The 25,465-nt window shown below is 35.4% G+C and overlaps 1 protein-coding gene and 1 pseudogene across 3 annotated transcripts in view; both read left to right on the plus strand.

The window, feature by feature from the left end:
- Positions 1-25,465, plus strand: part of IL1RAPL1 (interleukin 1 receptor accessory protein like 1) — a 1,454,732-nt gene that overhangs the window by 1,261,336 nt on the left and 167,931 nt on the right. The gene's annotated exons all lie outside the window — the stretch shown is intronic.
- On the plus strand, positions 9,694-9,793 carry LOC147340012 (U6 spliceosomal RNA; annotated as a pseudogene).

Below are 25,465 nucleotides of genomic sequence, written 5' to 3' on the forward strand. Positions count from 1 at the left end.
GCTTTAAAATTTCTCATTCCTGAGCCTCTCTGCTAGAGGTTCTGATTTAGTTGGTCTGTCATGGGCCAGGGTTCTGTTTTATTTTTAAGTTCTCCTAGGTGATGACGATAGATCTCCCAAGTTTAGAACACTCCCCTAGTATGGGAGCAGGGTAATTTCTAAGGGTTTATCTTAAGTACTTGGCAGAGGTTCTTCCTGGAAAGGAATATAATTTGGGATTCAAAAATTGTTTGCCTCACAGTTTTACAGTAGGGGAGAGGGGAAATGACTTGGCCTAAAGCACAGCATAAGGTTATAAATGCTAGTATTATATAGCCTCATCCAAAGCATCAATTCATAGGGAAGCATATTAAAGCAATGTAATGTTCAAAACCAAGTTCCGTAGTAAGCATCCGCTGTAATAGAATGACTTATTCCAGAAGGGAAGTTTCATTTCAGGGAGCGTATCATGATATCAAATATGTTTTGAGTTAATGAAAACGCAGGAAGCACAAAGTTAATAGGGCAATTTTAAACCATAAAACCTAATTTAACTGCACTAAGAATGACAATGCTCCACACAAAGGAAGTTTCACAACTTGATTGATCAAATGGAGAATTACTAGGATGCTTTGTGGCATTTCTTTTGAAGAAGAGAAGTTGGCTGGGAGAGGCAGGCTTCTTTAGAATATGGTTATTCTTAATTAAACACAGAATGATTAAAAAGAGATTTCACTTTAGAAGGCCACAGAACTGCTTGTTTGGTAAAATTGTTGTATGCCTTGAGACTCATTTTCATTTCAATTCCTTATGTTTGTTTCAAAAATATTTAAATAGAGGTTCTTCCAGTTCAGTTTATACATTGGGTTTTTTAGTTGTTGTTAGAAGTAAGAAAACATTTGAATGACGGGAGAAAATGTGTTCATTCTCATTTAAAAAAAACCCTTATTTTGTATAATACTGAAACTTTCCCTTTTGATATACATAACTATATTTTAGCTGCTTAATTTAAAATTGAATTATTTAGTTGAAAAATTAAAAGTCAATACTAATGAAACTGAGCTACTTGTTTCTCTCATTTTATGGATATTTTATAAAACACAAAACCAGCTGTTTCATTATAATTTTCCTGAATTGAATCTCCTTAAGGGCTCTGCTGAAATTATATTTGATCAATAGCTCTTTTAAAACTTCTCCTATAAAATTTTCTTCCTAGTAGTATTCTCTTTACGTATAAAAACTGATACCACTGTTGTGTGTTAAGACCTTATGTTAGGTCTTCTTAGTTCATTAGAATGCCATATTATGGTTTCCAGAACCAATTAGGCCAATTACTAAACAGAGTATAAAAAATGTGCTACATGCAACAAGCAGTGTGCTACAAGTGGTTCACTTTTCTAATTTTGTAATTAGTTTTGGAGCATAATATATTTAGAAAGTGTGAGTAGTTGAATTTAGAGTTAAAATAGTTTAAAGGAAATATTACAAATTTAGTTCCTCAGTCACACTAGGTACATTCCCAGTGTTCAATTGCCATATGTGACTAGTGGTTACTGTATTGGAGAAAATATGGAACACTTCCATCATCACTGAGTTCTACTGAGCAGTGTAGGATAGGCCTGATTGTTAGAAATATTTTTTTAAAAGCATTGCTTTCTGGAATGTAATAGAATAATTGTAAGAATTCTTAAATAGAATCTTAGATAAGGAAATATTATGCCGCATATGGACTATTTCTTAAAACACTTGACCCTCTAGAAGAAGAGCCCTGAGTGCATTGCACGCACCATTTCCTATCAGAGTTGGTTGCCTGGAGCTGTTGGACATCTCAGCTCTGTAACTAGGTCATAAGGGTTTTGAAGGCCACATCTTTTAGCCAGTGTCCTCACGGCGCTAGCACCCAGAAAGAGTGTTGTACATAAAGGGGGCACTCAACGAATTATTACTAAAAGCACCTGGATGGCATCACTGACTCGATGGAAGTGAGTCTGAGTGAACTCCGGGAGTTGGTGATGGACAGGGAGGCCTGGTGTGCTGTGATTCATGGCGTCACAAAGAGTTGGACACGACTGAGCGACTGCACTGAACTGAACTGAATGTGAAGCAAGGAGAGACTCCATAAATACTGACTGTGTACTTGAACAGTAGTTTGTGCCTCCTGACCCAATCCAGCACTCCACTGTATGGTCATGCTGAACATTACTAAGTCATGTCCTCCCTCTGAGTCAGATGCTTCACGGTACAGTCAAAAAAGCAATGTTCTCTCAACCACTCCCTGAACTAGAAGTTACCTACACTAATACAGAACTCCTATTCCCCATCATAACCTCCTTACACTCAGTCTAGAACCAGCCACTGAACATATACACTGGCTCTCCCTGTTTCTCATGATTTAATTATTCACCTTAAATTGCAATATGGCTACCTCCAAAAAGTTTACCCATCTTTAATAGTCTCTACTGCTTTCCTTATTATGGGTGATTGATACTCCAAATACACACACACACACACACACACACACTCTCTCTCTCACACATACATAAAAGCAGTGATGAACTCTCTCCCAAACTCAGTAATATCATTTTATTTCAAAATATTTGCAATGTGTAAATTTCACAAGATACTGACCTTTCATTAAAATTTAATTTAAGAAAGATTCTTCAGAAAAAAGTAATCTTTGAATGTTAGTTTAAAACTTTCAGAAGCACACACAAACAGCTTCATTTCTAGATTCAAGCAAGGCAAATATTTCCAAGTATTTTCTAATCTTTTTATGATTATTTAACTCAGAATAGCATATCTCTTTTCCCACTAGACTGTATGTATTGAAAAGGTACTGAGATTATTGCAAAAGAAGGTAGGATTGGAAATATTGACATGATTGTGGTCTGAAAATCTTCCCTTAATACATCGCATGTGTTTTTGAGACAGGTGTTTGGAGGACATGTTTTTTAGGGCGGAACCAGCAGAAGTGTAAAGCTATGGCTGGACACCTGTTAAGCCCTTCCATGCCATCTGCTTACAGGAATGTACACATGACCTTAAAATGGCTGCTACTTTTGGAGGTCATTTACTAGGGTTGAGACTATACCTCCCACAACCATGAGACTTAAAAAGAGATTTATCTCAGAAGGCAATGTTGTCTCTAAGCATGAGCTTCATTTTATGATCTGAGCTCAAAGTCCCTGACATTTAGAAACAACAGTGTGTCAATGTGAGGTTCTTTTGAATAATCCTTCTTGGTTTTATCAGCTTTGTAAAATGTTACTAAGTGCAGTATTCAGTTTATGAAATGTTTTAACTGTTGAGAATGTGATGTTGACCAGAAAGGATAGAGTCTTTAGCTAAGATTGATCAAAGATAGTTCAGTGAGTAACTGTTTTAAAAGTGGGATGGTGGTGGTGATGTGTGATGGTTTTGAAGAGAGATAAAAGGATTCCCTAGTTGTTGTTTTAAAATAAATGTTCAATTTTATGTCTTTTAAAAGGTTTTATATCATAACATTTTATGTTTGGAATTACAATGAATCAAGGAAATGTTTTTAAAAATATTCATTATTCATAGTTAAGGGAAATATAATTCTGCTATCTAAAAAGGAATTTAATGACTTCCAATACATCTTAATGTTAAACACTTATATGATTTTGGAATTGTTCTTGGAAATTTTATGAATGAATATCCCAAGAATGTGCATGTTTCTGTGTGTACAGATATGTTTGTCTGTGTTTGATTTAATGGAAGCCATGGACAAGTTACTATCCCATTTATTTGAATAACTTGCTCAGTGTAAGAATCACTGAAAGAAAATAGGCATAGAAATGTTTAATAACTAGCTTCTAGTAGACTCATCAGAGAAAAATTGTGATAGAGGAACTGAGACTTAAAAAAGCAAGCTTGGTAATATCCTAGATTGGTTTATATGAGAAAGAAAAAATTAATTTAGCTTTTAAAATTATAATAACATTAACAGCAATAAAACACACCAATGATTCTGAAACTACCTGAGGTTAAGTACCAGGGTTTTTTGTTTTGTTTTGCTTTCATTTCCAGTTCCTTAAGGACCAATACTTCAGTAAAAAAATCATAAAAATCAATAACTAGAAATGGTAATTTTTTTAAGAAAACAAAGCCATACAAAAGTAGCCAAGGATTTTTATTGTTTCATTCAGAAGATGTTATCAGATTGCTATAAAAGTTGTTAAATGCTTACCCTCACTTTATATACTTCTTTTATGGAAGAACAATAAAAACAATTTGTAGACTAGCTCTGGTCTGTGGCCACATTTTAAATAGAATTGCTCTACAGCACCATGTATTAAACTGAGGACGTGAGTATATTCTCAGGGAGTTAGGAAATACCTGCAGAAAAATAGTATATATTTATATATTAGGTATATCATATTTTATTTTGATGATAATATTAAAAATAGGATAAGTGCATTCTTTGTTATCTGTCTGACCAGAAAGTACCAATGCATGATATAAGTGTCCAGATCTGTGTTTGTGTTTTCAATCAAGTCGGCCACAAGTAATATTCTAAATGTCAAGGTCTGATGAATAAAGACAAGAGGATAAATAAAGAATGTGATATTTTGGAGAGTCACTTTTGTTAAATGGGAAAGCTGGGCCTTGAATCAAAATATTTTAATTCCAACTTTAATGTGCTTTGTTTTAGTTTTAATACAAATGCATACCATAAATGAATTGATTTATGGGAATCTTTCATTTTGAAGCAGATTTTATCACTTCATACCATATGAGAAAGTAATAAAACCAGACCCTTAATTCCACTCTTTTTCTATCACAACTTACATAATATTTTCCCCTGTACTGCTTTTATTTGTATAATTGCACATTTTAATGCAAAAGTAGAAGCCAATAATCAAATATTTGTGAAATCCACCTTTGACTCAATGAGGAAGCACATTAAATGTAAATATTAGAGGCATGATCCATATTCTCGAGGTTTTTAATTTTCCTTCTTTTGGGGGGGTATGTGGGCAAAGAAGAGTTACAAGCATGTAAATGCAGAATAATATCTTATGTATTAATATTTCATAACTAAATATACAAGGAATTCAGAGAAAAGCAGGCTCAAGCTCAATTTGAGCTGGCTTCATCAATGGTAGCCTCACCAAGGAGCCTGACCAAACTTCAGTATTAATTGTGTTTCCCTCCTTTAAAAAAAAACAGATGTACAGTTGACCTTTACACAGCACAGGTTTGAACTGCACAGATCCACTTACACACAGATTTTTTTCAATAAATATGTATGACAGTGCTACATGGTCTGTGGTTGGTTGAATCTATGGATGAAGAACCATGGACATGTAGAATCCACTGTAAAGTTTTATGTGAATTATTGACTCTGTGAAGGGTCACCCTTCACCCCTAACCCCTGCCTTGTTCACAGGTCAACTGTATATTATGGCTGCTTGAATCATTTTATAACACTGAACATCTGAACATTAATTGTGATGTAAAAAATAAACTAAAAACTTTTGTAGGTCCCACTAATTTAGTAGTAAAGACTCTGGCAATTAGTTATTTTCCTTAACCATTGCAGAAAACTGATTAGTTAAATTACAAATCTTTTATTTGTAGATGAGTTTTCAGTATTTCTACTTTTTGTATAATGTCATCTCTCAATGACAAAACATTACTTAGTGAAGGATTTGGGAACGTATTAAAGTTATTTAGCATTCATTGCAATGGTACATGGTGAAATATGCACTTCCATTTGTGCAATATGTCAGTCATCATTCCACCTTGACAAAGGGAACAGCAGTAAACATTTTATCAATGAAGAATTCCCAGGGTCACATTGTAGCAGATGAGTTGGGACTGATATAGCTTCCCCAAACATCCCATTACAATAGCTACACATAAACATGTGCTGGTGGGCAATGTGATGTGCTTGTGTAAATGTTTCCATTTAGGGAACTGTCCAGCATTAGTACCAAAAATACTCCACTTACTTTGTGCATATGCCAGGACTGAGTAAATCGTTTTTCATCGGAAAAAGGGTCTGTACCTAACTTTTTCTAAATAGTATCTATTAAAATTGTTCTATATTATAAGAGAAAGGAAAGATTTTCCTGAAGGTTCAAAGTAGCAACATTTTTCGGACAGTATGTTCCCACTAAAAGAGGTGAAAAATTTAGAAGATATCTTGGTGTCCTCAAAAAGAAGTAAGAATACATGATCACTATTAATTTAAAAAACTGGGAACTCTAGGGAGAAAATTTAATGATGAAGGGCAGAGGTGCAAAAGAACTTGTTAAAACAAGAAAGGCATGAGAGGAAAATCAAATGCAATGAGGAATCTAAAAGCTGCATTTAAAGGTATTATAATATGAAATGACAGAGAAAGCTGAACAAATTATATCAGTCAATGAAGCAATGTCTCCAGAATACAAAGTAAAATAAAAATATATAAGAGAATGAATGAGTTGTAGGGGGCAGAAAATATATATCTAACCTCATAAACACATATGATTTAAATGAAGAAACCATAAAATCAAAAAGTGGTCAGTATATTTGCAACAAATAATTACAAAGACACGATAATGGTAGTGATGTAGTCCAGGAACATGGCCGCAGTTCCTGAAGCAGTCTTATGACCTAACTTCAATGCTGCTCTTCCATAATCAGAGGCATACTTGCCCCTCCAGGGACCCACCCAATGGGCTAGGCAGAAGTCAGGCCTATGGGCACCCCTGGTATTAGGTCCCAAGACACTGAAACAGACTTGAAGATGCAGAAGAAAACTCAGTGACCCCAAAGACAAGCCATTTGAAATTATCCAGTTGGTAAAAAAGAGTGAAAAAGAATGAAAAAAACCGACATGATTTATCGACCATCATCAGGATAACCAGTATATGCATTAAGGGAGCACAAGAAGGAACAGAGAATGAGAAAGGATCAGAGAGCTCATTTAAAGAAACAATGAGGAACATCTTCCAAAATCTGGAGAAGGAAATGAACATTCAGATCCATGATGTTCAGAGAACCTCTAGTAGGCTGAACTCAAGACAACTTCAGTGAGACACTGAGACACATTATATTGTCAACAATCTAAGACAGACTTCCAGTTTCTGATTCCACACATAAGGAACTTGGAGGATGCTTCTCCATCCTCACAGCAACTAAAAAGCTGAACAGACTGAAAAACCAACAGCTCTTCATGGGTCCACAAGAGAGATGAATAAAAAATAAAGACACAGACAAGGAAATACAAGAGTCATGGCTCACCAGAGCGGAAACTCATGAATAGTAACTGCTACAGAAAACGGTGCTGGGTACGAAAACCTGAACTATAACTCACAAAAAGTTATCTTTTCTGACCACAGTCGTATGAAACTAGAAGTTAATAACAGGAGGAAAGATGGGAAATTCACAATTATGTGGAAAGTAAACAACACACTCCTGAAAAACCAATGGAGCGAAACAGAGAAGTGAAATTAGACAATACTCGAGATGATTAATCATACACTGAATAGATATGTGCACTCCCGTGTCCATTGCAGCATTAGTCATAATAACCAAGATATGACAACAACCTAAGTGTCCATCGGTGAGATGAGTGGATAAAGAAAATTATACACATACACACTGGATTATTATTCAGGTGTAATAAAGAAATCCTGCTAACTGCAACAGATGGATGAACCTGGAGAACACCATGCTAAGTGAAATAATCCAAAGAAAGACAAATACTGTATGAACTTACTGCATGATTTCATTATGTGGAATCTAAAAAAGTCAGATTCACAGAAGCAAATAGTAGAATGGTGGTTTCCAGAGCTGGGGGGTGGGGAAAATGAGGAGGTATTGGTCAAAGACTGCTGCTGCTGCTGCTAAGTCACTTAAGTTGTGTCCGACTCTGTGTGACCCTGTAGTCGGCAGCCCACCAGGCACCGCCGTCCCTGGGATTCTCCAAGCAAGAACACTGGAGTGGGTTGCCATTTCCTTCTCCAGTGCATGAAAGTGAAGTCTGTCAGTCGTGTCCGACTCTTCACGACCCCATGGACTGCAGCCTACCAGGCTCCTCCGTCCATGGGATTTTCCAGGCAAGAGTACTGGAGTGGGGTGCCATTGCCTTCTCTGGGTCAAAGACTACAAAATTTCAATTATGCAGGATCAATAAATCTTGTTGTTCAGGTCGTTCAGTCGTGTCTGACATTTTGCGACCCCATATACTGAAGCACACCAGGCTTCCCTGTCCTTCACTATCTCCCAGAGCTTACTCAGACTCACGTCCATTGAGTCGGTGATGCCATCCAACCATCTCATCCTCTGTTATCCCCTTCTTCTTCTTGTCTGACAAAATGTGGTCCACTGGAGAAGGGAATGGCAAGCCACTTCAGGATTCTTGCCTTGAGAACCCCACGAACAATATGAATAAATCCTGGAGAAGTATTATATACATCATGATGACTATAGTTAATAATATTCTATTGTGTACTTGAAATTTGCTAAGATAGTGTATCTTAAGTGTTCAGTTCAGTTGCTCAGTCGTGTCCAACTCTTTGTGACCCCATGAACCACAGCACGCCAGGCCTCCCTGTCCATCACCAACTACCAGAGTCCACCCAAACCCATGTCCACTGAGTCGGTGATGCCATCCAACCATCTCATCCTCTGTCATCCCCTTCTCCTCCCGCCTTTATTTCCCAGCATCAAGGTCTTTTCAAATGAGTCAGCTCTTTGCATCAGGTGGCCAAGGTATTGGAGTTTCAGCTTCAACATCAGTCCTTCCAATGAACACCCAGGACTGGTCTCCTTTAGGATGGACTGGTTGGATCTCCTCACAGTCCAGGGGACTCTCAAGAATCTTCTCCAACACTTCAAAAGCATCAGTTCTTTGGCACTCAGCTTTCTTTATAGTCCAACTCTCACATCTAGCTCAAAAAAAAAAAAAAAAGGTAACTTTGCAAGGTGATTTATGTTAATTAGCTTGATAGTGGTAATCATTTCACAGTATATATGTTTATTAAAACATCATGGGAACGTTCCTGGAGGTCCAATGGCTAAGACTTTGCCTTCCAATGCAGGGGAGGCAGGTTCGATCCCTGGTCTGGGAGCTAAGATCCCACATGCCTCATAGTCAAAAAACTAAAACATAAAACAGAAACAATATTATAACAAATACAATAAAGGATTTAAAAATGGTCCACATTAAAAAAAAAAAAAACCTTAAAGAATAGTGTTGTACACATGATGTACATACAATTTTTATTTATCAATTATGTCACAATAAAGATGGGGGAAAAATATGGGTCTAACTTATCTTAAGATGAGCAGACAAGTCAATGGATAGGACAAATGACCCTGAATTAAATAAATTAAAAATATAAGTATTCATATATACACAGACACACATATATATAGTCATACATATATGTGTGTATTTTTATGTAATAATTTAGGGAGCTTATATGAAAAATGAAACCATAAGACATGTGGAAAAGTTACTGGTTAATGAATCTCAAGATAGATAACAATTTTCCATGATTTTCTTTTTTTATTAAAAAAGAAGAGAGATGGTCCTCACAAGAGAAAAGATTCTGACTACATTAAAAAGAACAAAATCAAAAGATAAAAAACTTAATGACTAACTAACTAGGTTAAGTATATTCAACAGGCATGAAGAGATTGAATTTCTAATACAAAAATTGTTCTGTAAATCCACTTTTTAAAAGCAGCAAAGCTGTGGTCGCTTCAGCAGCACATATACTAAAATTGGAATGATACAGAGATTAGCATGGCCTGCAAGGATGACATGCAAATTAATGAACTGTTCCATATTTTTATGAGAGAGAAACACCTATAACCCAGATTACTGTACCCAGCAAGGATCTCATTCAAATATGAAGGAGAAATCAAAAGCTTTACAGACAAGCAAAAGCTGAGAGAATTCAGCACCACCAAACCAGCTGTTCAACAAATGCTAAAGGATCTTCTCTAGACAGGAAACACAGAAACGGTTTATAAAGTCAAACCCAAAACAACAAAGTAAATGCAAACGGGATCATACTTATCAATAATTACCTTAAATGTAAATGGGTTGAATGCCCCAACCAAAAGACAAAGACTGGCTGAATGGATACAAAAATAAGACCCCTATATATGCTGTCTACAAGAGGCCCACCTCAAAACAAGGGACATATACAGACTGAAAGTGAAGAGCTTGAAAAAGATATTTCATGCAAACGGAGACCAAAAGAAAGCAGGAGTAGCAATACTCATATCAGATAAAATAGACTTTGAAATAATGGCTGTGAAAAAAGACAAAGAAGGACACTACATAATGATTAAAGGATCAAGAAGAAGGTATAACAATTATATATGCACCCAACATAGGAGTACTGTAATATGTAAGGCAAATGCTAACAAGTATGAAAGGGGAAATTAACAGTAACACAGAAATAGTGGGAGACTTTAATACCCCACTTACACCTATGGACAGATCAACTAAAAAGAAAATTAGCAAGGAAACACAAACTTTAAATGATACAATGGACCAGTTAGACTTAATTGATATCTATAGGACATTTCATCCTAAAACAATGAATTTCACCTGTTTCTCAAGTGCACATGGAACCTTCTCCAGGATAGATCACATCCTGGGCCATAAATCTAGCCTTGGTAAATTCAAAAAAAATTGAAATCATCTCAAGCATCTTTTCTGGCCACAATGCAGTGAGATTAGATGTCAACTACAGGAAAAAACTATTAAAAATACAAACATATGGAAGCCAAACAACACACTTCTGAATAACCAACAAATCACAGAAGAAATCAGAAAATAAATCAAAATATGCATAGAAATGAATGAAAATTAAAACAAAACAACCCAAAACCTATGGGATTCAGTAAAAGCAGTGCTAAGGGGAAGGTTCATAGCAATACAAGACTACCTAAAGAAACTACATATTGCCAGTCCAGGTTCGATGCACGATGCTGGATGCTTGGGGCTGGTGCACTGGGACGGCCCAGAGGGATGGTATGGGGAGGGAGGAGGGAGGAGGGTTCGGGATGGGGAACACATGTATGATAAATGAAATAAAGAAGAAAAAAAAAATAAAAATAAAAAAAAAGAAACAGGAGAGAAATCAAATAAATAACCTAACTCTACACCTAAAGCAACTAGAAAAAGAAGAAATGAAGCACCCCCAGGGTTAGTAGAAGGCAAGAAATCATAAAAGTTAAGGCAGAAATAAATGCAAAATAGACAAATGAGACCATAGCCAAAATCAACAAAGCTAAAAGCTGGTTCTTTGAGAAGATAAATAAAATAGACAAACCATTAGCCAGATTCCTCAAGAAAAAAAGGGAGAAGAAGCAAATCAACAAAATTAAAAATGAAAATGGAGACATCACAACAGACAACACAGAAATACAAGGGATCATAAAAGACTACTGTCAGCAACTATATGCCAATAAAATGGACAACTTGGAAGAAATGGACAAATTCTTAGAAAAGTATAACTTTCCAAAACTGAACCAGGAAGAAATAGAAAATCTTAACAGACCCATTACAAGCACAGAAATCGAAACTGTAATCAGAAATCTTCCAACAAACAAAAGCCCAGGACCAGACGGCTTCACAGCTGATTCTACCAAAAATGTAGAGAAGAGCTAACACCTATCCTACTCAAACTCTTCCAGAAAAGTGCAGAGGAAGTAAACTTCCAAACTCATTCTATGAGGCCACCATCACCCTAATACCAAAACCAGACAAAGATGCCACAAAAAAAGTGGCGTGGCTGATTCATGTCAATGTATGGCAAAAACCACCACAATATTGTAAAGTAATTAGCCTCCAATTAAATTTTTTAAAAAAAGAAAAGCAGCAAAGCACATGATTGAACAGGTTAAAAAATGATAAGAATAAATAAAATGGTCAAGAAATTTATGGACTGTTTTCAACATCATGAATAATTTGGTAATCAAAGATATGCTAATCAAAATGATAAGATTATAATTTTTTCCTGATAGTATTATCAAAAGATTTGTAAAATAGACACCTTCATATCCTGCTGCTCAGAGTAAGATTAGTAAAACTTTTGTGCAACACCTACAGGGAATTTTAGGTCGAAAGGTTTACAACATGATCTAACATTTCAAATACTAGGAATATACCATTAAGAAAGTAATTAGACTCTTACAAAGACTTACATAATAGGAGCTTTGTCCCAGTGGTATTTATAGTAGCAAAAAGTTTAAATTACCCAAATCACAAGCAATAGAGTAATTATGCCATGATCATTCAATGAAAATTTAAAATGCCTTAATAGTATGCAGCATGATAATTTACTTTTTTCCAATAAGTGAACTGTCCCTTTTTTTTGGATTAGGATTTTTTTTTAAAATATGATCTCACGTATAATTTTACCTTGCAGATAAAAGCAACATTGTATTAGGGTAAATTTATTTAATGATTTCTAATCTTTTAAAATTTATAGAGTTGCAATAAGGCTCATCATATTATTTTCAGTAATGCTCCATGTGTGTTTGAAAAGCTTTTATGTTCTGAAATTGTTGGATACATTAGCTCAAGCTAGTTGGTTGCATTTCTCAAATTTTATATATTGTGCTAATTTTTCTTTTTTGTTTTTGCCTGCTGTATCTATCAATTGGTAGGAGGAATTTTGAAAACATTTACTCACCTGGCCTATTTGTGTATTTGTCTTCACAATCTGTCAAGTTTTAAAACATTATATATTTTGACAATGTATTTTGAGATGCATAATTTTATAGTCTCAGTATGTATTCTAGATCTGTCTTTCTGATAAGGTGAAATTCTTACTATTATATGGTGGCCTTCTTTATATCTAACAATACCTTTTCTTTAAAATCTATTTCATGTATTATTAATGTTGGCAGGCCAGCTTCATTTTATTTATATTTGCTATATATGAATATTTTATATACTATTTAGTGCACTTTTAATTTAGATGTGCCATTTATGAAGACATTTAGTTGGATTTGATCTTTCTGTTCCTGTCTGAAAATCCTTGTTAACTAGAATTTTTAGTTCATTTTTAATTGGTATTTACTGGAAGAAATGAACAGATTCTTAGAAAAGTTCAATCTTCCAAGACTAAACCAGAAGAAATAGAAATTATGAACAACCCAATTACAAGTACTGAAACTGAAGCTGTGATCAAAAATCTCCCAAAAAACAAAAGTCCAGGACCAGATGGCTTCACAGGAGAATTCTATCAAACATTTAGAGAAGAGCTAATGCCTTCTCCTTCTAAACTCTTTCAAAAAATTGCAAAGGAAGGAACACTTCCAAACTCATTCTACAAGGCCACCATCACCCTGATACCAAAAACCAGACAAAGGCAACACAAAAAAAAGAAAACTACAGGCCAATATCGCTGATGAACATAGATTCAAAAATCCTCAACAAAGTTTTAGCAAACAGAATTCAGCAACACATCAAAAAGCTCACACACCATGATCAAGTTGGGTTTATTCCAGGAATGCAAGGATTCTTCAGTATAGGCAAATCAATTAATGTGATATACCATATTAACAAATTGAAAGATAAAAACCATATGATAATCTCAATAGGTACAGAAAAAGCCTTTGACAAAATTCAGCGCCCAGTTATGATTAAAACTCTTCAAAAAATGGGCATAGAAGGAACCTATCTCAACATAGTAAAGGCCATATATGATAAGCCTACAGCAAACATTTTTAATTGGTATTTGGAATCATCTCTACCATATTTTGTGCTTTCTATTTACCTGACATTTTTTATGTGTCATTTTCTCTGACTTTTTTCCTTCTTTCATACTGACTGAGTTTAGAAGTTTTATACTTTATCTCTGTTCTTTCCATTATATCCTAGAAAATTTGCATATACACTTAATTTAGGGAAGTTTACTTTTAGCTATATTTTTATTCTCCATCAGAAAAAAAAAAAGTAAAAACTTTGGAAGACTTTATTTCTGCTGCTTTTCTCAACTTTTCTTATTGCTGCTCAGTATCTTAGACTTTTATAAATTCATGAAAGGTGCATTGTTATTGCTTTATACAGCCAATATTTGTTTAGGTAGGCACTAGACTAGAAGTTCCATGAAAGCAGGAATTTTTGTTGTGGTGGTTATTCTTTGCTATACTTCAAGTACTTAAAACAAGGCCTACCACATAGTCATTACTCATAAATAATTATTGAATCTGTTGATTGAATATACTCAAGTATTTAACACTTTTTTTCACATCATACCTTCCTGCATCTCTCTGTAATCATTTTATTAGTGCCTGAAGATTAATTCTTTATACTTTCCTTTAGTGAGGGTTAACTGCTACCAAATTCAGTCTGTCTGTTGTCTAAAATGTTTGTATTTTTCATTCATGAAAGGTACATGTAGTTCTAATTTCTTTTCAGCACAATGAAATATTATTCCACAGGCTTTTGACTTCCTTTGCTGACTCTGATAATTTGTTTGTAAGGTTTGATGTAAGTACTCTTGAAGGTGCTATCTCTTCTCTATTTTAAAAGTTTTCTCTTTGTATTTAATTTCATATAATTTCATTATACATACCCTTCAGAGGATTTCTTTTTATTTATCCTTTCTGAGAGTCATTAGTGTTCATCAATCTTGAAATTGGTATCTTTCATCTGTTATGAAAATTCTCACATGTTATCACTTCAGATATATGTCAGTCCCATTCCTTCATTCTTTTTCTCTTATGGAACTCTGCTTAGAATAAGACATATCTTCTTACTTTATTCTCCATATCTCCAGCCCTATTTTATATTTTCCATGTTTTTGTTTTTCTTCTGCATTGTAGAATATATCTTCAAATCTAACTTTCAAATCACCAATTATTTCTTTAGATGTTTGTAATCAGCCATTAACCTAAACATTCCATTATTCAATCATTTTTATATTCAGTGATATTTTTATTTCTGAAAGTTATAGTATTTTCATTTCCAAATCTGCTTTGTCATTTTCCATAGTCTCTTGCCTCTTATTCATATACTCACCCCTTCCTTTTTTTTCATAGCTTGTTAAACATACTTTATACTCAGTCTTTAATGATTCAAATATCCCAGTAATTTGTTAAAAGTTGCTGTTTATATTTTCTTCTGGTTCTCAATATGCTGCCTGGGGAGAGCTTCATGATGGAATGTTGAGTAAGCAAAATAATACACAACTAATTGTTCACCCTATGGTAACAATTTTATAAACATTCAAAGACAAAGAAGACAAACCAAAATATTTACAATTGTTAGTTACCTTAGGAAAGTGGAATTGCAGGTAATTTTTATTTTCTGTTTTATGCTTTTATTCATAGTCCGTATTCTCTACCATGAATATGTATTCACTTCTCTCATAAAAAATATTTTAGAAAATGACTCAAAGGAATTTTCCCAAATAATTCCTTTTATCTTTCAATAAGATGGCTTTTTAAAGAATCCTCTCATAGAGGATTTCAAGCAGGTCAAGAAAATTGTTCCAAGCTGCTGAGAGTCTTATGGTGAATGTGACAAGGTTATATTCCAACTTTTGACATGTTCATCATTAACGTTTCACTGGTCCCTGGCCTGTCTGAATGAAGAGATGAATTCATTAGAGATGGGTAAATAAAAAAGTGATTTTCTCTCTAAATTAATATAATGACACACTTTCATGATGAATTTTCTAAATCATTTCAGGTTATACCTTCCTCTCTGTGAGTTCAATTATCTTTGTCATAAAAAGCTTTTTTTTCCATAGACAACCTTTACCCATTTTTCATAGCCTAATTTAACTGTAAAGCTGTTAACATCCCATTTTAAAGCTGATGATAAATTGCCTTTTAACCTATTTGAAATTTTTGAAATTAGGTGGTATAATATTCATAGATATAACCTTACCAATTATGAGGAGAAAAAAATGAAAATATAAATATGGCTTTAACCTTGAAACCTGACAGGCGTTTGGATAAGAAAGAGATGAGCTTTTTCATGTATTTAAATTTGTCTAGACTCATAGCCCTGTGTGTCCCTGTTATGATTAGACCTTCTTAACATTTGTCTCCTACTAAATGTGTGGGAAACATATGTTTCCTATTGTTGGTGACTCAATAAAAAACATTGCATAATCTAACAAAGTTCCAACAGTAAAGAAAATTAACATTAGCATTTCCTGGTTATTTGTATATATGCTTCACACCTTTTTCTTTGTAAGTAATCAAAATAGTGTGAAAATTCAGACTGAGGCTTAGAACAACAGTGTCTCTTACCCTAAGTCTCTTAGAAAAGGTCCCTAAAATTAATCACAGTGAGCACCGTATCTTATATTTTAAGTGAATACCTTCTAACACCTTTTTAAATTATACCATGCCATCTACTAACCAAATCCATTACTCTGACATAAAATAGTAGGCAACTTGTAAAACCATAAGAAGAATATCTTTTTAAAAATTAATTTGTTTGGGGCTTTTATTTTTATGAGCCATTATTTTCTAGCATTTTAACAATTCATGTGTATTCCAACTATCAATGATGCATGTTCATATACTATTTTTTAAAAAGGGCTTTTAATGTGTCTCTTTTTTCCTCCTTTTTCTGACATTTGCTTCTACCCCATGGTTTTTGTTGTATTTAACATTAAGCAGGTGTCTTAGGAAGTAATCCAATATCATTTTGTAAATGAAGTTCTGCAGTACTCTGTATGATAATATCATTTATCCTTCTGTCTTGTTACCAAGAACTTAGTGTGAGGGGTTTTATTATAGTCATTTATTCTCTCTCTGTCTTTCTCTCTCTCTCTATGGCACATTTGAGAACATTAAAGCCCCAATCAGGTATTTCAATTTCTACATGCCATCTCAACTAGAGTTTGGGAACAGTGGGAGCATAGGACACATTTTCCATTTCTTCCTCTTTGCTTTTTGCACAATATCTTTTGGCTTGAATGGAGTCTTCTTCTATTTCCTGCACAATTAGCCTAACATTCACTTCAGTTTCAGGGATCCCTTAGCCTGCTTTGGTAGTACCAGCCTGTTGGCCTCATAGATTACAATGCATCTCACAGTACATATTTCTTGGTTGTCCCTGTATAATGTGGCTGGTGAAGTTACACTCACTTACCGATTTTGTAGAAATACTTCCCAGTTGATCTGCACTGTACCTGTGGCTTATTTCCCTGGATTGGAAAAACCCTTAACTGGAAGGAGTTTGAGATATAATGCATTTTCTTAGCACATTCTTGGTAGCAAGTTGGCTCTAAATGTGCTGATGCATATAGTGTATTTCTACATTGATGTCTCTATGGGAAATCCCATTTAATTTGAGTTACAAGCAGCAAAATAACAGTAATGGCATAAATGCAAACTTCTCAGAACTTTTAGAGGACAACAATTTCAGATGATTCATAAGAATTAAGGTATTTTTGGCTACAAGTAACAGAAATTGATTCGAACTGACTAAAAAAATAAAGAACAAAAGATCTTACTTGACTGGAAGGAAGTTCAGTGGTGGAGTGGGCTTCAGGGCAGAGGGATTCAGCAATGTCATCAAGGGCCCCAGTGCTTTCTATCTCTCTGCTCATAATTCCAAGTGTGGCTTTATCCTCTGTGTAGCAGGATGACTGCAGCGGTCCTCAGCATCATATCTACATCCAGTACTATCCAGGGGACATTCCTATGGCTATGTCATAGGGGCAAGGAATTTTCCTTTTCTCACTGAAAGAATTCCCATTCAGGTCAAAATGGGAACATATGCTTATTCCAGGACCAATCATAGACAAGATTACTCTTGAAAGAATCCCTTCCTAAAATTGGGGTGAGTTCACTTTCCCTTGAGACCTATGGCTACATGGAATTAAGGATATATCTAATTGAGTTTCTAAGATACAAAAAAGTGGATAAATGAATGCTAAATAGGCCAAAATAGTCTCTACTACCTGGTTGTATCGTTAACATTGGACCCTGAAAAAATACAGAGGGAAATGAGAGTCACTGTGGCCAACTTGCTATGATCAGCATGTATTTTCTGAAGCATAGGTTGGCAAAAAGAAAAGGACAATGAGATTGCCTATCTTTTAGCCTGAAGCTCAAATAATTAATATAATTTTTTAGTGAGCAGATACTATATAGCTTGGCTCACTCAACATCCTTTCTATCCCCCTTTTCCTGTTCTTTAGTGATTGTAAAGTACTGTCCTTGATTTCACAGCCTCTCAAACAGCTTGGGTTGGCCATGAGCAGGTTATGACCAATGAAGTTTAAGAAGTCACTGGAACAGGCTGCCTTTCCAGGAAAGAAATGTTACATTTGAGTATGGTGTTCAGAAGTGCAATGTCTGCCTTGAAACCAGGAAAATAAAAGTCACATATTAAAGATGGTGGAATAAGAAGGAGCCTAGGGTCTCAATGGCATCAATGAGCTGCTTGATGATGAGCAGCCCTGAACTATCTACTCTCAAACCATGTGTTATGTGAGGAGATACCACAGTAGTAGCTGAAAGTGATAGTAGAAAATATAGATTATCCAAATCACTTCTATACATGTAATCAAATTTTATCTCACTGAATTTAGCCTTTTGTTGTTTCCCAAAGGCCAAATTAGAGAAATTCCTTAAATAGCATGTATCACAAATACCTTGACTAGAATAAACCCAGGAAACCAACTAATCATGTTCTTGGTGCCTAAGCAGAGATGATGGCCATTTATATGAATAAAGCTTTGCAGGCACAACTGCCACGTGAACCATCACAAGCTTCACAAATCAGCAGTCCAGTTTGAGCCCACATCAGGCTTACTGAAACACTGACTGCAACTTAAGCGAGCAAACAACAGTTAATTATATTTTATCATGTAAACTGATCCTGAGATAGGTCTGAAAACATTACCATGCACGAATGGAGTTGTATGACATCAAGGAAATGAAGATTTATTTAAGGATACTTTGTTTAACAATAATATTTGAGCTCCATAACAGTCAAATAGTAAGCAGACAGTCTTCTTTTACTTGGTTAAAAGCACATTGCTTAGAAAATAGAACTTTTGACTACATGCAACCAGATGATAAAAGATGTTAGCTGGAGGGAAATTTGTTCTCTACCAATACATAAAAAGTACCTTTAAAATACACCATCATGGCACAGAGAAACTATTTTTAGTTTAGTATTACAAACTCCTCAACTACTTTTATACCACAGTTTCATTCCATTTGCCTCTCAACTCTTCATACTGGGGCTTCTGCAGTCTGTTGAGGGTTTCCATTACCTTTGAAAAACAAAACGAGCAATTGTTTTTCAAAAGACATTAATGTTGTCAGTATATAATTATTTCTGATATTAAGCATTCAATATGTTACTGAATGTAATGCACACACAGACTACCTCCTTATTGGGATAAACTAATGTTCCCACAATGGTAAAAAAAAAGCTATTAAAATAAAGACTTTTAAAAAGTTATCCAGTATAAATATGATCTTAGGTAAAGTTGGGACAAAGAGGTCCCTGTGAGACATTTTACCAAAATAGTTCTGCTAAAGGTAAGATTCTGCTATATTTGGAATCTGATTTCCATCAAAATAGCTCATAATTGTCTAATTTCCTACAGGTAAAACAGAAATGGAAGGATGAATCTAGATAAACATGCAGGGGCTTTTGTCCATGCTCATTTACAAAGTTGGGCTTCCCTGGTGGCTCAGATGGTAAAGAATTCAGCTGCCAGTGCAGGAGACCCAGGTTTGATCCCTGGGTCCGGAAGATCCCCTGGGGAAGGAAATGACAACCCACTCCGGTATTCTTACCTGAGAAATCCCATGGACAGGGGAGCCTGGCAGCTATAGTCCATGGGGTTGTAAAAGAGTTGGACGTGACTGAAACGAGTACACAACAAACAAATTCATAATGTTAAAAGTGCTAATATAAGCTGCTTCATGGTACATGGATAGTTTATTCTCCTCAGGAATGCCAACCATTAACATCCTATATCACAAGAGAAAGATGAAGTGTTCAGGATTCAATAATATACTGGGGAATTTGTCACTAATAGATGTATGTAAAATTCAAAGACAGTGACTTTAAAATGTTTATATTACTATTTTTAGCAGTGTAATCCTTTCTTGAAACCAGAGCTACAGAGAAGCCAGTGCAGAATACAGATAAAAACAGAGCTTATTGTAAAGCAGAGCTGGCATTTAAAGTCTGGCCTTCTTAGCTCACACATCCCCTGAGCAGGCTCCTGAGACACCTCTGGAGAAGTATTAGAATCCATCATAAGGTCCCAAAGACATTTGAGACACCAATGTTTTCTCCTCTATCCCTAATCATTGTACCTATTTTAGCTTCCCCGTGGGGATGATTTACGTGGCCAAGAACTGGGCAGAAGGATCCCTCTCCTGGGAAACAGGAAGAGTCCTGATTTCTTTTTTTTTTTTTTTTTACATTTTATTGTTGTATAATTCTTTTTTTTTTTTTTCTAATTTTATTTTATTTTTAAACTTTACATAATTGTATTAGTTTTGCCAAACATCAAAATGAATCCGCCACAGGTATACATGTGTTCCCCATCCTGAACCCTCCTCCCTCCTCCCTCCCTGATTTCTAAACTGCACTTCCTATTGTCTCTCTAGTCCTCTTAAGATATCTGATTAGTGGTATACAGGGGGTGTCTTAGGGTTCTTTGGAATTTGCTAATTGGAAGTTCCAACTCACACTTACTGTTTTCATAGCTGTATAAAGTTGATACTGCTATCAGATGACTACACAATAGAGATCTTTTTGAAAATATTGATTTACTTATTTGGATGTGCCAGATCTTAGTTGAGACCTGCAAATTCTTAGTTGCAGCATGTGGCATCTAGTTCCCTGACCAGGGATTGAACCCAGGCCCCTTGCATTGGGAGCATGGAGTCTTAGCCACTGGTCCACCAGCAAAGTCACCCCAAAATGGAGATCTTTTTGCCTTCTTTTTTTCCCCTGTTACTTTTTCTCATGTATCATATAGCACTGGATACTCTTGTAGTCAGTGTGTACGTTGTACACATACATGTGTGTTTCCTGACTTGAAGTTTAAAACCCTCCAGTTAGCTTTGGGCCAATTCTGAGAAGTCCACAGAGCTAATATTAGTATTGCTTTAAAACCTTGCTGTTGAAACCTGTAAAAACAGAGTGAACTTTAGAAATGGAGTGACTGTGCTATTTTGTTCTGTTGCCCGAAGTCCTTTAAGCAGAGAGACTGGCCTCTGTGGGAAACATAAGGAACCACATGAGATGTGACACTGTCACAGATGCTGTTTTCCTGTAAACTGCCTGAAAACCACTTCTTATATTTCAAGCCACCTGGAGTCCCCATTTATGCCTTTACTTCAGATTGAATACACATCTTCATTTTTTCTAGTTAACACTTGGGCTTCTCTTGGATACATTAGGCTTTTTGTACCATACCAACAGTATACACGTAGACTCTCATGTATTGGGGTGTATTCAGTTAGAGTTAGGTGGCAAACAATGCGATTGTGTGGAGAGAGAACATGATATGGCTGCAAGGGGGAGTGGGGATCTGCCCAACTTGACCTGTGACTTTTGATAAAGGGACACAACCAAAGAATGCTCAGCAGAGAGCTGGGAAAATAAATGCCTTGACCCCATTCTGTCCCACTCTTCTGCTGGCGCTGCCCATTGGTCATACCCAAACTAAAGCTGAAGTCATCTTCTGGGGCAGGTAAAGAAAGTTTGAAAAGTAGAGTAGTAAACGGGGGTGGAGGGGAGGGAAAAACTAGCATTCTTGTAAATGCCTTTTCTGTCTAAACCTTCTTATCTGGAAATGTGTGTGTGTGTGTGTGTGTGTGTGTGTGTGTGTGTGCAGGCTCAGTCGTGTCCAACTCTTTGCGACCCCATTGACTGTAATCTGCCAGGTTCCTCTGTCCATGGGATTCTCCAGAAAAGAAAACTTGAGTGGGTCGCCATTTCCTCCTCCAGGGGATCTTCCCAACCCAGGGATCAAACCCATGTTTCCCGTGCCTCCTGCTTTGGCAGGTGGATTCTTTATCACTGAGCCATCTGAGCTTCCCTAATATCAATAACAAAAGCTATTATTTATCTCAAATTTGCCATATTCCAGTTTCTATAGTAAGTATTCTATAGGCACTATTTAAAATCTGAGTACTATTTTTCTTCTCATTTTACCTACAAAGAGTGTGTAAATTACAGAGTTTTTCAAGAACTTAAATACAAGTAAATATGAGTCAGGTCTTGAACCTAAGTAGGACTCTAAAACTCATGCTTTTCATTAATTTTTATGTAGTCTCTGATTGGTACCCCAGTTGCATTCTCAGTCAGCTGAGAATGGTTTTCTCAGTTGGAATTCTTGAAATCTTAGACTGCATTGGACAATCCCTTCCTTTATTTTTTTATGTTTTATTAAGTTTTATTGAAGTATAATTGATGAACAATCTTTTTTTTTTTTTTATTACTACCAAAATATTTAATTTCATAATCATTGTGGGTGTTGTAAATAGTACTTTTTTTTTTTATTCTTCCAATTTTATTTTATTTTTAAACTTTACATAATTGTATTAGTTTTGCCAAATATCAAAATGAATCCGCCACAGGTATACATGTGTTCCCCATCCCGAACCCTCCTCCCTCCTCCCTCCCCATACCATCCCTCTGGGCCATCCCAGTGCACCAGCCCCAAGCATCCAGCATCAAGCATCGAACCTGGACTGGCAACTCGTTTCCTACATGATATTTTACATGTTTCATTGCCATTCTCCCAAATCTTCCCACCCTCTCCCTCTCCCACAGAGTCCATAAGACTGTTCTATACATCAGTGTCTCTTTTGCTGTCTCGTACACCGGGTTATTGTTACCATCTTTCTAAATTCCATATATGTGCGTTAGTATACTGTATTTATGTTTTTCCTTCTGGCTTACTTCACTCTGTATAATAGGCTCCAGTTTCATCCACCTCATTAGAACTGATTCAAATGTATTCTTTTTAATGGCTGAGTAATACTCCATTGTGTATATGTACCACAGCTTTCTTATCCATTCATCTGCTGATGGACATCTAGGTTGCTTCCATGTCTTGGCTATTATAAACAGTGCTGCGATGAACATTGGGGTACACGTGTCTCTTTCCCTTCTGGTTTCCTCAGTGTGTATGCCCAGCAGTGGGGTTGCTGGGTCATAAGGCAGTTCTATTTCCAGTTTTTTAAGGAATCTCCACACTGTTCTCCATAGTGGCTGTACTAGTTTGCATTCCCACCAACAGTGTAAGAGGGTTCCCTTTTCTCCACACCCTCTCCAGCATTTATTATTTGTAGACTTTTGGATCGCAGCCATTCTGACTGGTGTGAAATGGTACCTCATAGTGGTTTTGATTTGCATTTCTCTGATAATGAGTGATGTTGAGCATCTTTTCATGTGTTTGTTAGCCATCTGTATGTCTTTTTTGGAGAAATGTCTAGTTCTTTGGCCCATTTTTTGATTGGGTCGTTTATTTTTCTGGAGTTGAGCTGTAGGAGTTGCTTGTATATTTTTGAGATTAGTTGTTTGTCGGTTGCTTCATTTGCTATTATTTTCTCCCATTCTGAAGGCTGTCTTTTCACCTTGCTAATAGTTTCCTTTGATGTGCAGAAGCTTTTAAGGTTAATTAGGTCCCATTTGTTTATTTTTGCTTTTATTTCCAATATATGAACAATCTTTTTAACATATAAGTTTGAAACTGTAGAGCTCCATATTGTCACTTAATTGTGACAACATTAATAAGAAAACCTTAAAGCTTTTCTCTTTTGTAGGAGGATGATATAACATACAGAAGTTTGGGGAGAAGACTAAATAAATCCAGTAGTATCCATAGATCTAAGCACTTAGCAGTTAAAAAGATGAATGGGTGACCATCCAGAAATTGAAAAATCCTTACCTCTTATTCATGCAGGCAAATAGTAATGTAACCAACCTGATATTGCCCCATTAGTAATCAATTATTTCTCTCTGAGTCAGGTACCATAGACAATGAATTTCAAAGTCACATCCTTACTTAGAACATTAGTTTATTTTCCCCAGGTTACTTACAAAACACCACTTATTTATGACAAATTTTGATCATGACACAACCCACGTCATTAGCATGACATTTAAGAGTCTAGTTTAAAGCTCTTTCTATTCAAATGGCTAGGACTAGAGCTATATAGAAAATTAATTTAACTTTTTAATATGTGAAATTATTTTCTGCAGCAATAATGGCTTTCTTTTCAAAAGGGGAAGTTTTGTTATCTAAAGACACTCATTTTTCTGAACTAGAATGGACATAATCCTATATGCTAGACATTTTATTGTTAGCACTCTAGCTTTCTATTGAATTAGACTGAAAGATAGGTTGGCTCTCAATGGGACTTCATTTTCTGGTGAGAGCAAGTTGACATTGATCTGAATTATCTTGTATGCTTGTTGAATACGCCATCTAAGCTTCCAGCAATGTGTGTGCATGTAACATATAAATATCAGAGTGAGGGGAAATTTGCCTTAGTTGTCTTCCAAATCCTAGCTTACAATCATTCATATAGAAGCCAAAAAATGAAGCCTAAGATTTCAGTTTTCTTATATTTATTATTCTTATATTTAACATCATTTAAAATAACAATCTGGATACTTACTCTCCTGTCTTACTTATCAGTTTGTTTGAAATCATGTAAATATGATTGTCAAGAAAATGCATTTAATTATTACTGTCTCTAAATAAATTCAGATTAAAACACATGTGGTCAGTATTTGCAGAAAATTATTGCATGTAGCAAGCATGTAAATACTGTAATGTTAAAGAACTAATAGAATTAATTAACAGGGAAGGTTTATCATGTGTAAATCAAAGAATATCAAGAAATTATTGACAGTAGAGAAATGTATATATCTGTAATTTATATAAAAGACTTGAAATTTTTCAAACTTCTTTTGTCTTCATGTTTAAAATATATTTTTTTCTTTTTATGTCTGCATAGTATCATTTAGATATTCTGAAGGTTAATCTGGAAAAAAATCTTCTTCCTGAATAGAATTTCCTGTTAATTTATTGTGTTATAAATCAGAACTTACATTATTGAAAATGAGATGGACTACTCATTATTTATTCCACATATATTTTTTCAGTACCGACAATGTGCCTGACGTTGTACTGGACAGTGGGAAGACAAAGATTAGATTTTATTCAACTTGGCAGCTTCCATAGTGTCTAAAACATTGTTTTAAGCTACTGGTATTCTGTAAATATTTGTTGAAAGAATGAAGACAAGGTCCTTGACTCTGGGGAATTACACACGCAGATAATGACAATGGTTTACTAGAGAAGAAGGATAGTTCTGATACTTGCAGAGCTCAGAACTTCTGGTTGGAAGCAAGGGGAAATTTCCATGAAGGGGAGATATTATGACTTGACATTTAAAAGATGGGTAGGAATTTGTTATGTGGATATGGTAATAGGAGATAGTGTGGTCAAAGGCACAGCTTCAGAAAAGAATCAAG

Source organism: Bos grunniens, chromosome X (assembly GCF_055505025.1).
Source record: "Bos grunniens cultivar Pamir isolate PY7600 chromosome X, Bosgru_T2T1.0, whole genome shotgun sequence".
Lineage (NCBI taxonomy): Eukaryota > Metazoa > Chordata > Mammalia > Artiodactyla > Bovidae > Bos > Bos grunniens.